Genomic DNA, 17,372 nt, shown 5'->3' with positions numbered 1-17,372 from the left:
CAAAACCCCCAGTCCGAACTAAAAGGGTGCACTCTCGTAAGTCGCGAGGAAGATGCCTTAATGGGCCATGCAAAATTCACAGCACAGCGGATACCATACCAACACACAGCCTTAGAGCATGTTGGGTACTCCGGCAGGTGGCCAAGAGCGGTGAGGATCTCCTCATCAACAATACCGCAGAGCACCATCCTGCGGAGAACAACAATACAGTATTGACAGTCTTCGAGACCTTCGCCTCAAATAATAAGCGTAAGCGTGCACTCCGCAGCCTTGCCGAAGTCTGCCACGTGGCAGCAATAAATCCATGGAGCAATACGGCCATCACCTTCAACGCCAGTGACGAACCTAAATTCCGAACAGCCAGAGCACCAGTTGCCTTGGTCCTTAGCCCAATTGTGGACGGCTTCCGGCTTACTAAAGTGCTCATGGACGACGGCAGCGGATTAAACCTCATCTATGAGGAGACTCTTCGAAAAAGGGAAATAGACAGAAGCCGCATTGAGCGAAGTAGCAGGACCTTCAGAGGAATCTTCCCTAGTCGGGAGGCACGATGTGCTGGGAAAATCACACTAGATGTGGTATTCGGCACACCGGAGAATTATAGGTCCGAAGAAATCACATTCCAAGTGGCCCCGTTCAATAGCGGATCCCACGCCCTTCTATTGCGGGAGGCATTCACGATCTTCCAAGCCATACCCCATTACGGGTACATGAAGCTCAAAATGCCCGGGCCCAATGGAATCATCACTCTAACTAGTGATCCGGACATAGCACTCCGCGCCAAAAATAAAACAGCCACACTGGCCCTCGAGGCGTTATCCGAAGCCCTCGCGGCCGAGGAATTAACTGCGATGCGCTCCATAGTGGACAGAGACAACGTGATACTTGACAAAAGATCCATGTCCACCTCTTTTAAACCAGCGGATGAGATAGTCAAATTCCAAGTCCACCCAACGGACCCTACAAAAACAGCATCCATCGGGGCACAGTTGAACCCCACAGTAGATGCCGCACTACGGGAGTTCTTGCGCGAGAATTGGGACATATTCGCTTGGCATCCTTCAGACATGCCAGGAATCCCACGCAGGCTGGCCGAGCATAGCCTTAACATTCTAAAGGGGTTCAAGCCGGTCAAACAGACTCTTCGGCGTTTCTCTGAACCTAAGCGACAAGCCATGGGAGAGGAGCTAGCCAAGTTACTTGAGGCCGGATTCATTAGAGAAATAAAACATCCGGACTGGCTAGCAAACCTGGTGATGGTACCAAAGAAGGATAAATCCTGGTGCCTATGTGTCGATTTCAAGGACCTCAACAAGGCTAGCCCCAAGGATCCCTTCCCCCACCCCCGCATCGATCAAATTATCGACACTACTGCAGGACACGACTCATTGTGCTTCCTCGACGCATACTCCGGATACCATCAAATCAAGATGGCGGAGTCCGATCAAGACGCAACGGCATTTATCACCCCATACGCCCCCTTCTGTTTTAACACCATGCCTTTCGGGCTTAAGAACGCCGGTGCAACCTATCAACGCATGATTCAGACATGCCTGGAAACACAGATCAGCAAAACAGTGGAGGCATACATAGACGATGTGGTCGTTAAAATCAGACACGTCGAATCCTTAATAGACGACTTGAGGCTCACGTTCGACAATCTCCGAACATACGACATCAAGCTCAATCCAGAAATATGTATTTTCGGCGTGCCCGCTGGAAAGCTCCTGGGCTTCATCGTCTCCAGTAGAGGAATTGAAGCAAATCCGGCTAAAATCCGAGCTCTGTCACAGTTGGCTATTACGGTGGATTGAGTGGTATTATCTCCAGAAAAGAGTGTTCAATTACGGTGGCCTCGGAAGTACCACTCAACGACATAAATGATAACCGCGATGCCACGGGCCGGATTGCTAAATGGGCTATCGAGCTCCTCCCGTTCGACATAACATATAAACCACGGTGAGCCATTAAGTCGCAAGTACTGGCCGATTTCGTCGCCGAATGGATGGAAGCCGAACTCCCTAAAGAGTACGGCGCGTACTCCAATTGGATCATGCACTTTGATGGTTCAAAGATGCTGGCGGGTCTGGGGGCAGGCGTTGTCCTGACATCCCCCACCGGAGATACAGTCCAATACGTACTCCAAATATTATACACAGACTCCAACAATGCAGCAGAATATGAGGCCCTGTTGCATGGTCTCCGGATAGCAGTCTCCATGGGCATTCAACGCCTAGAGGTGCGTGGGGATTCGAATCTCGCAATATCTCAAATAAATGGAGAATTTGATGCCAAGGACCCAAAAATGGCGGCTTACCGCAACGCCGTCCTCAAAATGTCAGCTTGGTTCGAGGGGCTTGAATTCCACCATGTGGTCCGAGAAAATAATCAAGCGGCGGACATCCTCGCCCGCATCGGCGCTAAGCGCGACCCTGTCCCACCCAATATCTTCTTGGAAAGGCTGTTTAAGCCATCCGTGGTATGGGAAGGAGAGACCGGCAACAACAGTCCGGACTTGGCCACAACACCAGATACCGAACACTCTAACGTAATCGGAGGCTCTGCCACCAAAATAACACCTTCCGCCCATGTGATTATGGCTGTCATCGCCCCATGGACAGAACCCTTCCTGGCCTACCTAACTAGGCAGGAACTACCTGAGGACCCAAACGAGGCACGTTGCATTGTGCGGCGGTCTAAAGCCTACAGGGTCCATGAGGGAGAGCTTTATAAGAAAAGTGCTACTGGAGTCATTCAGAGGTGCATCTCCGAAGAGGAATGACGACAACTTTTGGCAAAAATTCATGCTGGACTCGGCGGTCACCACGCCGCAGCTCCGGCCCTTGTAAGAAAGGCCTTCCGTACAGGTTTCTACTGGCCGATGGCCCGAGCAGACGCACAGGACCTCGTCCAACGTTGCGCCGGTTGCTAGCTTTTTGCAAACCAAAGCCATATGCCACCTACCGCTCTCCAAACAATCCTAATTACTTGGCCCTTTGCGGTCTGGGGGCTTGATATGGTCGGACCCCTCAAAGGGGGAAGCCATAAGAAAAAATACTTATTGGTCATGGTGGATAAATTCACCAAATGGATAGAAGCCAAACCAGTTAAAACGGCCGAATCCGGACCAGTGATAGACTTCATATCCGGGGTTGTACACCGTTATGGCGTCCCCCACAGCATCATCACCGATAACGGCTCGAACTTTATAGCCGACGAGGTAAAACTTTGGTGCAGCAACATGGGCATCAAGCTCGATTATGCTTCTGTCTATGACCCGCAAACTAACGGTCAAGTCGAGCGAGCAAATGGTCTTATCATGAGCGGCATTAAACCCATATTAGTGCGGTCCTTAAAGGAATCAAATACGCACTGGGTAGAGGAGCTCGACTCCGTACTATGGGGGCTGCGGACCACGCCGAATTGCATTACCGGATACACACCGTTTTTTATGGTGTATGGCGCAAAGGCGGTACTGCCCTACGACATAATTCATGACTCACCTCGAGTGTGCATGTATGAAGAGAAAGAAGTCGAGCTTGATCGGCAGGACTGTTTGGACGCCCTGGAGGAGGAGCGTGATGTGGCAAAAGCCCGTTCCGCATTCTATCAGCAACAGGCTCGAAGGTATCAAAGCAGAGAAGTACGGGCCAAAACTTATAACGTTGGCGAACTCATTCTACGCCTACCGGAGAAGAAAAAGAACAAGCTCAAGCCCAAATGGGAATGTCCCTTCATTATTGACCAAGTTCTGACCGGTGGAGCGTACCGTCTGCGGGATGCATCGGACAATCGACTCGAGCCAAACCCATGGAACGCAGCCAGACTCCGAAGGTTCTACGCCTAGTGCCGGACTCTATGTTCGTCTCCTTACCTCCGTCAATTTTTTACATATCCGTTATCTGTCTTTTATCCCTTTCTTTTTTTCCTTTTTCTTCAAGGCCTTAAAAGGCTAAATTGTGTCTTGACTACACAATCTTGATGCACCAACCGCACTCATTATACCTGGGGGCTTCTTATACATAAGCTTAATATAACTATTTTCCGGGCTCTCTGCCCCACACATGTCTTATTCTTCCACATGTACCTTTTTTCGTCATTATACGCATCGATATGACTTAAGTTTTGGCCAAGCTGGGTTGCCTGGCTCTTGTGTTTATGCCCTACGTTCCCGTTAATTCGGCTAGGGCATAAGGGGAGCACCTCTGCGATTGTTACTGCCGGGTCAGCCCGATGTGTACCTCAGACTGGGTGAAGCCGAAAGCTAGCGTTCTTAAGGGAATACTCGGTCGGCGAACAAAAGATGACTTTTATTTATTTTAATACTTGCCCCCAGATGTTTATATCCTGCGTCTCTTTTCGCAGTTCGGACATGCACATTAGGGCATGCGTACCCAGGGAAAGGAACCCTTATCGGAACTATTCTCCCTGGAAGATGTTTCTTACTATCCATGTAATATAACATAGCTAGTTGGGTACTTGTCTGTTCAAGCACTTATGACCCCTACTCCTGGTTTCCACGTGTACCCCGGTTTTTACATAACTGATCGGGTATTCGGATACACTCCGGACTGTCGGGTCCAGAGGTTGAAGCGAAAAGGTCTGCCATGACAAATGATTTACAATCCGGCTAGGGACAATACATGTCACTTGAAGTACACAGTCACTTAGACTGACTAAATTCTTCTTCTATACCATCCAACAGGCTGTCTAGCCTGCAATCCTGTTGGGAATACTTTGCGGCTAATTGTACTTGGTCATACACCAAACTGACGGGGATCTCTTTCCCATCGGGCCCCACAGGTCCAACCTCGGCCATGTGGTTCGGGTCAGCCTTGGTATATCGCCTCTTCACCATGGCCCAGGCTTCCCTTGCACCTTGTCGGCAGGCTGATATCTTCCATAATCGGAAGTGCGGCCACGCTCTCTTGAGCTTCTCTATGAGCTCCCCCATGCCTCCTGGCAGGGAGGTGGATGGCCACAAGGCTTGGGCAATGCCCTGCATCACCTGCCGAACTTGTTCGTGCAGTTGTGAGAGCTCTGGCAGAAGATCACCTGCAGACCCGGGCATTTCCTCTGCGGGACGGCCCGTCAACATACCTACAGATATAACTCCGTTAGCCGGTTTCTTCGCCGAACTCCATACAAAGTTCGTTCAAGCACTTACTAAAAATGCCGCGTCGAAGCCTCTTATTCTCCTTTACGGAGTGAGCAAGTTGGGCCCGAACATCTTTTAGTTCAACATTCAGCCGGATATTGGCATCTTGGAGATCGTTTTTCTCCTGCCTAACCTGCTTAAGCACGCGCTCGCCAGCCTTTAATTGTCATGGAGCATGTTGCTCATCCCCTTGCACTACCTCCGGATTAACCCCGGGATCATCTGCAGAATCTATTGTTAGATTTGCATGCATGCCGCATACTAACCGGTACATGTCATTCTTTTCGATAGAGACAAGTGTTACCAGACGGGGCCTTCTCGGACTCCTTCATTGCTGCAACTGCGGCAACTGCGGCCCGTAGCTGGGCTTTGCACTCTTCCACCTCTTGAGACAATTGGGTATTCTTCTCCGTAAGAACCTGCACATATAATGATTCTTAAATCAATTGTGTCAACTGTTTCAAATCTCAGGGGCTACTGATATACATAATCATCAGATTTTCTTACCCGTATATCCTTTACATACTGGTCCGTGGCTCTGGTAAGACCATTTTGAGCAGCACGGATGTACGCGTCTCCTGAGTTGAAGGCATCGAACGCCTCTTGGGAGAAACAAGCGTCACGGAGTACGGCCCGGCGACGACTGTGATTCACAGTGCTCTCCACTTCGGAATGTGTAGCGGATAGCCTATTCGCATCGTCTATAGGAGGAACATCCGGCGTTCGCCCCATGTTAGCGTCCGCCTCTATGTCCGGCTCTGGAGCCCGACTGGTGGAGGCGTGACCGGCAGCCTATCCGAATATAGTCCGGCGAGCATTTTTCCTACTAGGAAACATGGACGTTATTATATTTTAAAAGACGACAACCACGGAGCGGGGTTCTGTATCATACCTCTGCGACGGCGTCTCAGTCCTGACCGCCTTCCTTTTAAGCCTACCCGGCTTCGGTGCCCCTTGTTGGTGAATCACTGTGGGTTCGCCATGGCGTCCCGAGGGCCTTCCCTGTAAAACACCATATGTGTGCGGTAGGTCAAGTGCAGAAAAGGGGATCCTTCTTGGAAGTTGGGACTCCGGTTTTACTTACATACAATGCAGGGAGTAGTCCAGGATAATCGGCTATGATGGCCAGCATGGCATCATCGTAGCTCAATTGATAGAACGTCCTATCAATCAGTTCCACAAATATGTCCGGATCCTCTTCGAGTCCGGGATCGAGGGCCCGGTCAGGGTCCTCTGGTTGTGGAGGCGGGCTGTGGACCTCCCTCATAGCTTTTCGCAACTCCTGCTATGAAACAGCAAGGTAAATATTTATGACAAAGAAAGTGGAAAGATCTGGAGTAAAAAGTGGCAGCTCACCAAGCTTGGAGGGTTGTACACGGAGAATCCATCCCGAGGCTTAATGCGGATGAACTCCTCTTCCTCTCCTTTGTACAAATCGGACAGGATTTTTGCGAGAGCAGCGACTGAGTCCGGTCCCTTATGACCGCAGCGGGTGGCATCGTCTTCTCCGTTGAAGTGCCACATGGGTTGTCCCCGATATTGAAGTGGCTGCACCCCCCGCATTATACATATTGACATAACCTCAATCATTGTCAGTCCTCATTGAGCCATCGTTTTTATCCGGCCCATCAGGTAAAGGACTTCTCCGTTATCTTCCTCCTGGGGGCTCCGAGGGTGCCAGCTGCGGCGTTTCTTCATGGGAGCATTGTCGAACTCAGGAAGGCCCATTCGAATAGGGTCCGGAAGGGGGACGTCCTCCATATAAAACCACTCCGAAGGCCAGTCCTCGGATGTCTTCTTCGGAGTACCAGACAGGTATCCGGTCCCGACGATGCGCCATATTTCTGCTCTGCCCACTTGGTATATTGACCCCTCCTGTGTACGGGGTACGAGGCAGAATAGCCTCTTCCATAGCTCGAAATGACCTTCGCAGCCCAGAAACAGCTCGCAAAGGGCTACATAGCCGGCAATGTGTAATATGGAGGCGGGAGTAAGATTATGCAGCTGGAGGCCGTAGAACTCCAGGAGCCCGCGGAGGAATGGATGAATTGGAAATCCTAGCCCTCTTAATAAGTAAGGGACAAGGCATACCCCGCTCCCCCATGGATGGGTTGGGAAAGCTGTCCGCTTGCTCCCCGCCATTGTAGGTGGCGAGCCTGGCTCGAACGGGGACCATATACGCTGGAGGGAGAAATCCCTGGGTCGGCAACTCTACTAATTGGCTGTGGGGGACAGAACACTTCTTCCAATTACCGGGCTTAGGGCTACGGGAGTGGGAGGAGGAGCTGCGATGGCCGGCCATGTTGGAATGGAATTTTTCCGGGCACGCTCCGATGGATACTCGCTGTGGGAGGATGATGTGATCTGGATCTGAGAATGCCGGTCTCTTTAATAGACGATTTATTCGCGTGGCTAGGGTGGCAAATGTAAAAATGCCTTGGCTTCTCGCATTCGCTCGACACGTGGAAGATAGCCATTATTAGGCGCGGAAGCCAAGGAGTGCAACATTTATGGGAAGCCGGACACTACTCAACAGATATTCGGAATTTGGAGAAGAACCCGCCTTGCAATGCCGAAGACAATCTGCGCACCGAACTCATCGCCATTGAAGCCTGGTTCGGGGGCTACTTAGGGAGTCCTGGATTAGGGGGTCCTCGGACAGCCGGACTATATCCATTGGCTGGACTGTTGGACTATGAAGATACAAGATTGAATACTTCGACCCGTGTCCGGATGGGACTCTCCTTGGCATGGAAGGCAAGCTTGGCAATACGGATATGTAGATCTCCTCCCTTGTAACCGACTCTGTGTAACCCTAGCCCCCTCCGGTGTCTATATAAACCGGAGGGTTTAGTCTGTAGGACAACAACAATCATACCATAGGCTAGCTTCTAGGGTTTAGCCTCTACGATCTCATGGTAGATCAACTCTTGTAATACTCATATCATCAAGATCAATCAAGCAGGAAGTAGGGTATTACCTCCATCGAGAGGGCCTGAACCTGGGTAAACATCGTGTCCCCCGCCTCCTGTTACCATCCGCCTTAGACGCACAGTTCGGGACCCCCTACCCGAGATCCACCAGTTTTGACACCGACAGGCACCCCGTAAGGCGGTTACTGCTCTTCTTTGGCCGCAAGAAAGCTAATTTTCGGAGAAAAATCTGGGCGAAGGTTTCAATCCAATCGGAGTTACGGATCTCCGGATATATAAGAAATGGTGAAAGGGCGGAATCCCAGAACGCAGAAACAGAGAGAGACAGAGAGACACATCCAATCTCGGAGGGGCTCTCGGCCGTCCCATGCCATGGAGACCAAGGACCATAGGGGAAACCCTTCTTCCATCTAGGGAGAAGGTCAAGGAAGAAGAAGAAGAAGTGGGCCCTCTCCCCCTCTCTTTCGGTGGCGCCGGAACGCCGCCGGGGCCATCATCGTCACCGCAATCTACACCAACACCTCCGCCATCTTCACCAACCTCTCCATCACCTTCCCCCATCTATCTACAGCGGTCCACTCTCCCGCAACCCGCTGTACCCTCTACTTGAACATGGTGCTTTATGCTTCATATTATTATCCAATGATGTGTTGCCATCTTATGATGTCTGAGTAGATTTTCGTTGTCCTGTCGGTAATTGGTGAATTGTTATGATTGATTTAATTTTCTTGTGGTTTGTTGCTGTCCTTTGGTGCCCATCATATGAGCGCGCGCGTGGATCACACCATAGGGTTAGTTGTATGTTGATAGGACTATGTATTGGAGGGCAAGAGTGATAGAAGCTTCAACCTAGCATAGAAATTGATGCATACGGGATTGAAGGGGGACCAATATATCTTAATGCTATGGTTGGGTTTTACCTTAATGAACGTTAGTAGTTGCAGATGCTTGCTAATAGTTCCAATCATAAGTGCATAGAATTCCAAGTCAGGGATGACATGCTAGCAGTGGCCTCTCCCACATAAAACTTGCTATCGGTCTAGTAAAGTAGTCAATTGCTTAGGGACAATTTCGCTACTCCTACCACCACTTTTCCACACTCGCTATACTAACTTTATTGCTTCTATACCTAAACAGCCCCTAGTTTTTATTTACGTGCTCTTTATCTTCTTCCAAACCTATCCAACAACACCTACAAAGTACGTCTAGTTTCATACTTGTTGTAGGTAAAGCGAACGTTAAGCGTGCGTAGAGTTGTATCGGTGGTCGATAGAACTTGAGGGAATATTTGTTCTAGCTTTAGCTCCTCATTGAGTTCGACACTCTTACTTATCGAAAGAGGCTACAATTGATCCCCTATACTTGTGGGTTATCAAGACCTTTTTCTGGCGCCGTTGCCGGGGAGTTATAGCGTGGGGTGAATATTCTCGTGTGTGCTTGTTTGCTTTATCACTAAGTAGTTTTTATTTTGTGCTCTTGTTTTCTATCTTTAGTTATGGGTAGGAAACAAAAAATACCAAAAAAAAGTTGTACCTACTACACCAATGGTTGAAGAACCACTCAAAATCTATCATACTCCTGAAGCTTTTTACTTGGATCATCTTTCATCCCTTTGTGCTCGTGCTGAAACCCCAACTAGCTTAGTTGAGGGCAAATCTTTACATGAGCATGCTTGTTATGTGCGACACCGCTTATCTAAAAAAGGGAAACATTTACTGGATCAAATTCATCGTTTGCAATGCTATGCTTGGAATTTATGTGAAATATATGATTTTACTTGTTGTTCTGAAGACCCTAAGAAACACCTTCCGTACCAATGTGAGTTTAGTGATAATGGAATCGTATCTTCGTATGCTAAGGGTGTTTATAATTACTATGATGTTCAACAAATTGAAGAATTTTTTGCTTTTAAGGGTGCTTATGAAATTGCTTCTTTGATTGGAAAGTATGATGCTACTCTTTACCAATCTGAAAATTTTGCCATACTTAAATATTGTTATGATAATTATTCTTCTAATGCCTATGTTAAACCATATATTGAGGACTCCTCCGCTGTCCAAGAAGAGACTAATATTTTGCAGGAGTCTATGGAAGAAGAAATTGATGAAACTATGAGCTCATTGGATGAAAAAGATGATGAGGAGAGCGAAGAACAAAAGGAGGAACAGCGGATTAGCTACCCATGCCCACCTTCTAATGAGAGTAACTCTTCAACTCATACATTGTTTAATTTCCCTTCGAATTTATCGAAGGATGAATGCTATGATGATTGTTATGATCCCGTTGATTTTTTTGAAATATCCCTTTTTGATAATTCTTGCTATGCTTGTGGCCAAGATGCCAATATGAATTATGCTTATGGAGATGAACTTGCTATAGTTCCTTATGTTAAACATGAAATTGTTGCTATTGCACCCATACATGATAGTCCTATTATCTTTTTGAATTCTCCAAACTACACTATAACGGAGAAGTTTGCCCTTATTAAGGATTATATTGATGGGTTGCGTTTCACTACTAAACATGATGATTTTGATAGATATAATATGCATGTGCTTGCTGCTCCTACTTGCAATTATTATGAGAGAGGAACTATATCTCCACCTCTCTATGTTTCCAACTCGATAAAATTGCAAGAAACTGTTTACACTATGCATTGGCCTTTACTAGGTGTGCATGAATTGTTCTTTTATGACATGCCGATGCATAGGAAGAGAGCTAGACTTCGTTGTTGCATGACATATGTTAGTTTGTGCTCACTACTAAATTGCAAATCATTGTTAATTAAAATTGGCTTTGATATACCTTGGGATCCAGGTGGATCCATTACTTGAGCACTATATGCCTAGCTTAATGGCTTTAAAGAAAGCGCTGCCAGGAAGACAACCCGGAAGTTTTAGAGAGTCATTTATTTCTGTTGAGTGCTTTTATAAAGTTTAAAAAAAAGAGGGGAACCCAAAACTTTTTCAAAAAGGAAAGTGAAAGTGAGAAAGACGAGCATTGTTAAAGTGGGAGCAAGCCTTGAACTTTGTTCATGCTCACGGAAACTTTGTGAATCTTGATTACAGAAACTTTTCAACAAAAATAATTATCCCCTTGTACAATTCCATTGTATTATAAAAATAATGTGCCAAGGTTTGCCTTTAGGATGTTTACAATGCTTGTTGGTTTGTGCGGTGCAGGACAGAAACTTTGGCTGTAGTGCGTGATTTTACATTTTTTACTGGAATGTCAAATGGTTCTGAAATTTCTGAAATATCTTTCTCTACAAGTTGTTTATTTTTCCTAATTTTGGTAGAATTTTTGGAGTACCAGAAGTATGGTGAATGTTCAGATTACTACAGACTGTCCTGTTTAAGACAGATTCTGTTTTTGATGCATAGTTTGCTTGTTTTGATGAAACTATCGATTCCTATCAGTGGAGTAAGCCATGGAAAAGTTATATTACAGTAGCTATAATGCAAAAAAAAATATGAATTGGTTTGCAACAGTACTTAGAGTAGTGATTTGCTTTATTATACTAACGGATCTTACCGAGCTTTCTGTTGAGTTTTGTGTGGATGAAGTGTTCGAAGATCGAGGATGTCTCGATGTGAGGAGAAGAAGGAGAGGCAAGAGCTCAAGCTTGGGGATGCCCAAGGCACCCCAAGTAAATATTCAAGGAGACTCAAGCGTCTAAGCTTGGGGATGCCCCGAAAGGCATCCCATCTTTCTTCAACAAATATCGGTATGTTTTCGGATTTGTTTCGTTCGTGCGATATGTGCAAATCTTGGAGCGTCTTTTGCATTTAGTTTTCACTTCTCTTTTATGCACCATGCTGGTATGAGATAGTCCTTGTTTGATTTATAGAATGCTCTTTGCACTTCACTTATATCTTTTGAGTATGGCTTTATAGAATGTTTCATGTGCTTCACTTATATCATTTGAAGTTTGGATTGCCTGTTTATCTTCACATAGATAACCGCCATTTGTAGAATGCTCTTTTGCTTCACTTATATTTGTTAGAGCATGGGCATATCTTTTGTAGAAAGAATTAAACTATCTTGCTTCACTTATATCTATTTAGAGAGTTGACAGGAACTGGTCATTCACATGGTTAGTCATAAAATCCTACATAAAACTTGTAGATCACTGAATATGATATGTTTGGTTCCTTGCAATAGTTTTGCGATATAAAGGTGGTGATATTAGAGTCGTGCTAGTTGAGTAATTGTGAAATTGAGAAATACTTGTGTTGAGGTTTGCAAGTCCCATAGCATGCACGTATGGTAAATGTTGTGTGACAAATTTGAAGCATGGGGTGTTCTTTGAGTGCTTTCCTTATGAGTGGCGGTCGGGGACGAGCGATGGTCTTTTCCTACCAATCTATCCCCCTAGGGGCATGCATAGTAGTACCTTGCTTCGAGGGCTAACACTACAAAAAAAAAGACACATCCGTGACATTTTGGGCCGAACGAATTTTTTCTCTCTCATACTTATGACACTTCTATGACAATAATTGTGACAAAACATGGTATCATCATAGATGTGGTGGGGTCCTACTTCTATGACAAAAAATCATGATAGAAAATGGGCTTCTCGTCCTGGGCGGACCGGAGACGCAGCTGCATGACATTCTTTGGGAATTCCATGGCGGAAAAAACCGTGGTAGCAGCGAGGGCGAGGAAAATATCGGGGTGTTCCCGGTTACGGCGGGTGGTTGGGGCCGAGCGATGCATGTTTCTCTCGTACACGCACGCGCGTGGGTGCGAGGCGTTGGGCTATAACTGAACCCGAGCGAGGCGTTGGGCTCTAACTGAACCCGATCGATTGCACTCCAGGCTACGCGTTACTGAACCCGAGCGATCGATCGATGGCTGTTAACTGTACCCGATCGAGCGATTCATTCGCTACTGCTGCTAACTGAAGCCGATCAATGCTGAACAGTGAGCGTTGCTGGGGGGTTTGGATGAAACCCGGTGGGAGTGGATGAACAGGACCCCGTGGCGTTGCCTCTGGATGAACAGTGAGCATTGCTGGGGGGGTTTGGATGAACAGTTCCCGGTGGGGGTGGATGAACAGGACCCTGATCATTCGAGCCGGTTGGGGCTGGATGAACAGGACCCCGTGGAGGGCAGGATGAACTGGACCACCCCGTGGAGGGCAGGATGAACAATAGACGATGGAGGGCAGGATGAACAGTATCCCGTGGAGGGGTGGTTGAACAGGAGCCCGTGGAGAGGGCTGGTTGAACAGTAGCCGGTGGAGTAGCGCGCGGTGGAGGCTGGATGAACAGGAGCCCGTGGATGAACAGTCGCAGGTGGAGGCTTGAGGAGGTCGACGGTGGATGAAGAGTAGCCCGTGGAGGCTGGAGGGGGTCGACGGTGGAGATGAACAGTATCCCGTGGAGTCCCGTTTTGCGGTACGCCACACCCCTCCCGATGAACAGGACCCCCGTTTCGACTGTAGCGCTCCAACACAAGTCCGTTTCCTCCGTTTCGCGGTACGCCACACCCCTCCCGATCAACAGGACCCCCGTTTCGACGGTAGGAGGTCCGTTTCCTCCGTTTTGCGGTACGCCACACCCCTCCCGATCAACAGGATCCCGTTTCAAACGTCGCTGGTCGAACACAAGGCTGTTTCCTCCGTTCTGCGGTACGCCAGGCCTCGTTTCCATCGGCTGTTCCGTCCAAGCCCTCCCGATGAACACGATGATGCATTCCGTTCCGACCCAGCCGGTTGGCTCCCCATGAACACGACGACGACGTTGTTTCTCCGTTCCGACCCAGCCATGTACACGAGCCCTGGCTGTACGTATGCGCGAGTAGGCGTTCGAGACCCTGCCCGTATGTACGTACGTGGCCGTATTTTCTTTCTTGCACACTGGCCGCTGTACGTACGTGTACATGCTACGTGCGCACCTCTACTACGACACGTGCGCGCCTCTACATCGACCAGTATGTACGTACACGTTCGCGACCAGAATGGCAACGCTACGTACGCTTCGACCAGGTGGGTCCCGACTGTCAGGCACTTCCTTGTGTGCGAAGATGTAGCTGGTGGGTCCCAGCAGTCAGGGGGTGAATCGTTTTTTTGCCCAGACACACTTCCTTACGTGGGAAGATGTAGCTGGTGGGTCCCAGCAGTCAGGGGGAAACGTTTTTTCGCAAAATACGGTGGCCCGTCCGGTGGGTCCCCGCTGTCAGGTGGAGAAATAATTATTTTGCGCGTAATAAGGAGGCACTTCCTTGCCGCGGCCGTGGACCCAGCTGTCAGCCTCTCCACGTACAGTCCACGTCCGATGGAAGCCATTCCTTGACCACGTTGACCACGCCGCGCCGAGAGCACCAGGGCGGTGGACGACGGCGAGGCCTAGGAAGGGGACGACGCGGAGCTGGGGAAGACGCGGTAGTGGATGCCCACGCGGAGAGGAGTACGAGGGTTCACTGGTTCGGCTGAGGTGTGAGGCTGCCGTCACCGCAGGGCCTGGCCAGCGTTGGGAATAGTAGGGGGCGGTGAGGCCTCCGCGGCAGCACAGCCGGCCACGGGAGGCAAGAGCATGCGGCACGACCGGCGCTGCTTTGGGCGGCTGGAGCAACAAGACCAGAGGTTGAAGAAGCACTACGGCCGTTGGATGGACATCGTACGGTCACTGGAGCTAGAATCGTTCATATTGACTAAGTTGACAAAGCACTCCGTCCCCGTCAACTTAGTAGGCCCACAAGTCAGTCTCCCACCAAGGTGGGTCCCAACCAGCAGGGGGAGTATTCATTTTTTGTGCATAATAAGGAGGCACTTCCGGTGGTTCCAAGCTGACACCGGGGGGAACGTTTTTTCGCGCAATACGGTGGCCCGTCCGGTGGGTCCCAGCAGTCAGGGGGCAAACGTTTTTTTTCACAAAATACGGTGGCCCGTCCGGTGGGTCCCTGCTGTCTGGTGGAGGAATCATTATTTTCCACGTAATAAGGAGGCACTTCCTTGCTGCCGTCGTGGACCCAGCTGTCAGCCTCTCCACGTACAGTCCATGTCCGATGGAAGCCGTTCCTTGACCATGTTGACCACGCCGCGCCGAGAGCACCAGGGCGGTGGACGACAGCGAGGCCTAGGAAGGGGACAACATGGAGCCGGGGAAGACGCGGAAGTGGAAGCCCGCGCGGAGAGGAGTACGAGGGTTCACTGGTTCGGCTGCGGTGTGAGGCTGCCGTCGCCGCGGAATAACATGGGGTGTGGGTGGGTAGAGGGATGGCCTGGCCAGCGGTGGGAGTAGTAGGGGGCGGTGAGGCCTCCGCGGCATCACAGCCGGCCACGGGAGCCAGGAGCACGCGGCACGACCGGCGCTGCTTTGGGCGGTTGGAGCAAGAAGACCAGAGGTTGAAGAAGCACTACGGCCGTTGGATGGACATCGTATGGTCACTGCAGCTAGAATCGTTCATATTGACTAAGTTGACAAAGCCCTTGGTACGCGTCAACTTAGTAGGCCCACAGGTCAGCTTCCGAAACGGTGCACCCAGATGTCAGGTTGACAAAGCCTTGCATACGCGTCAACTTTTTTTAGGGGACGCGTCAACTTAGTAGGCCCACAAGTGTGTGGGAGAGAACTTATAGCCCATTTGCGATTTGTAAGAATGTACAGCCCATTTTTGAATTCTAATGGAATTTACTACAGCCCATTTACAGTTTGTTAAAAGTACAACCCATTTTCTAGCTAGGACAACGATTAATAATTTCAACCAACCGTTCAAGACAGAATTCAATAAAATTTCCCACATTTTGATGGGATCCGAAATATTTTTATCCCGAAATTTCTAGTTAGATTAAATATAAATTTGTACCACGTAAAAATCTAATGAAACATTGCGCGCGCAACAATTAAAAATTAAGATTTTCAAAATCCATAAATAATATTTTATAAACTAATTCCGTGCTTGGTGCATTTTTTATAGTTACTGCCCAGTTTTTATAATTACATGCCATTTATTATTTTTTTAAAGCCCATTTTCCTGTTAAGCCTAATGCATCCTTGCTAGGAAAGATTTGCAGCCCAGCGGGGCGGAGAATAACAAGTTGACCTTGCCTGGGTATTCCTCAAAAAACTTATAGCTGGGCTAGCCATTTTCATCTTGAAAAAAATTAATATCTGGGCTGGATATCTGTCATGGGCTGGACGGGCCACAGCCCGCCCAGTTAATACCCTGCTCTCCTCTGAACAACAAAGAAAACATCGCCAAGAAAAACTCTACAGTGCTCACGCCTCAAAAACACAAATACTGCTCGAGTTGGTTGGTCCCAGCTGTCGGCCGCCCCTTGTGCAATTCTCTCGTTTATTGACTACATAGGTTGACAATGGTGTGGGACGTGATGTCAGGAAAACAGGAGGAAGCAAAAAAAATATAGTTGTACATAATAAGGAGGCACTTGCGTACGTACGGCTATGGCCCTAGTGGGTCCCTACTGTCAACCAGTCAAAATAAAGTCATCTCCTGAATCCTCATGTTCATTGACCATGTTAACAATGCTCGGCGCCACGGCGAGCGCAACAACTCGAAAGACGACGGAGAGGGCCTCGCGGGCCCTACGGATGGTCTGATACAGCGCCCGCTGCTCATTCAGGATGCCAGGATCATCGGACACCTATGAGCATCTTCGAGAGACTGAGACGGCATGAAACGGTAAGGCCGCGCTTGGGAGCTCTGGTTTATTTCACAATTGTATTAAGATATAAGTGTAATTTACTCGTCATCGGAAACAACGCGTAAAATACAGGCGTAATGAAACCGAGGGCCCGAGGTCTATAAGTAAAACCGGCGGGTTATGCGTGTAATTTGAGAGACTGGTGTATATTTTACTAGTCGAAATCGACCAACCAAGCGCTTCGCCCGAGACCATCTGCTTTTATTTACAAGCGTCAGTTTTACAAGCAGTTTTGGTTGGAAAACGACGATCCAATCACGGCCTAAGATGATGAGTTGGTCGGAAGATCATATGGTTTCACGTCTAACCTACCCGACTTGTCGTATAGGCTATGAATGAAACATAGGACGATGAACTTCTTAAGCACAGAAACAACAGAAGAGGGTGATCTTCCTAACAAGCAAATCACTGGCATTAGATCGACATGCAAAACAATACGAAGCATTATTCTCAGGAGGTACGGTGAACAACTCTTGATGCCGCATGCCACAACATTCCAAGCTCAACTTTGCAATCAAACACAAGGCCTGGCATTACATAGACAATATTCAGAACAAACTCTTAAAATATCTTACATAAGTCAACATTCATGTGACTATGCATCTCAGCA

The sequence above is a fragment of the Triticum aestivum genome, chromosome 6D, assembly GCF_018294505.1.
Source record: "Triticum aestivum cultivar Chinese Spring chromosome 6D, IWGSC CS RefSeq v2.1, whole genome shotgun sequence".
NCBI lineage: Eukaryota > Viridiplantae > Streptophyta > Magnoliopsida > Poales > Poaceae > Triticum > Triticum aestivum.
The sequence above is the reverse complement of the archived record's forward strand: the minus strand, read 5'-3'. Positions refer to the sequence as shown.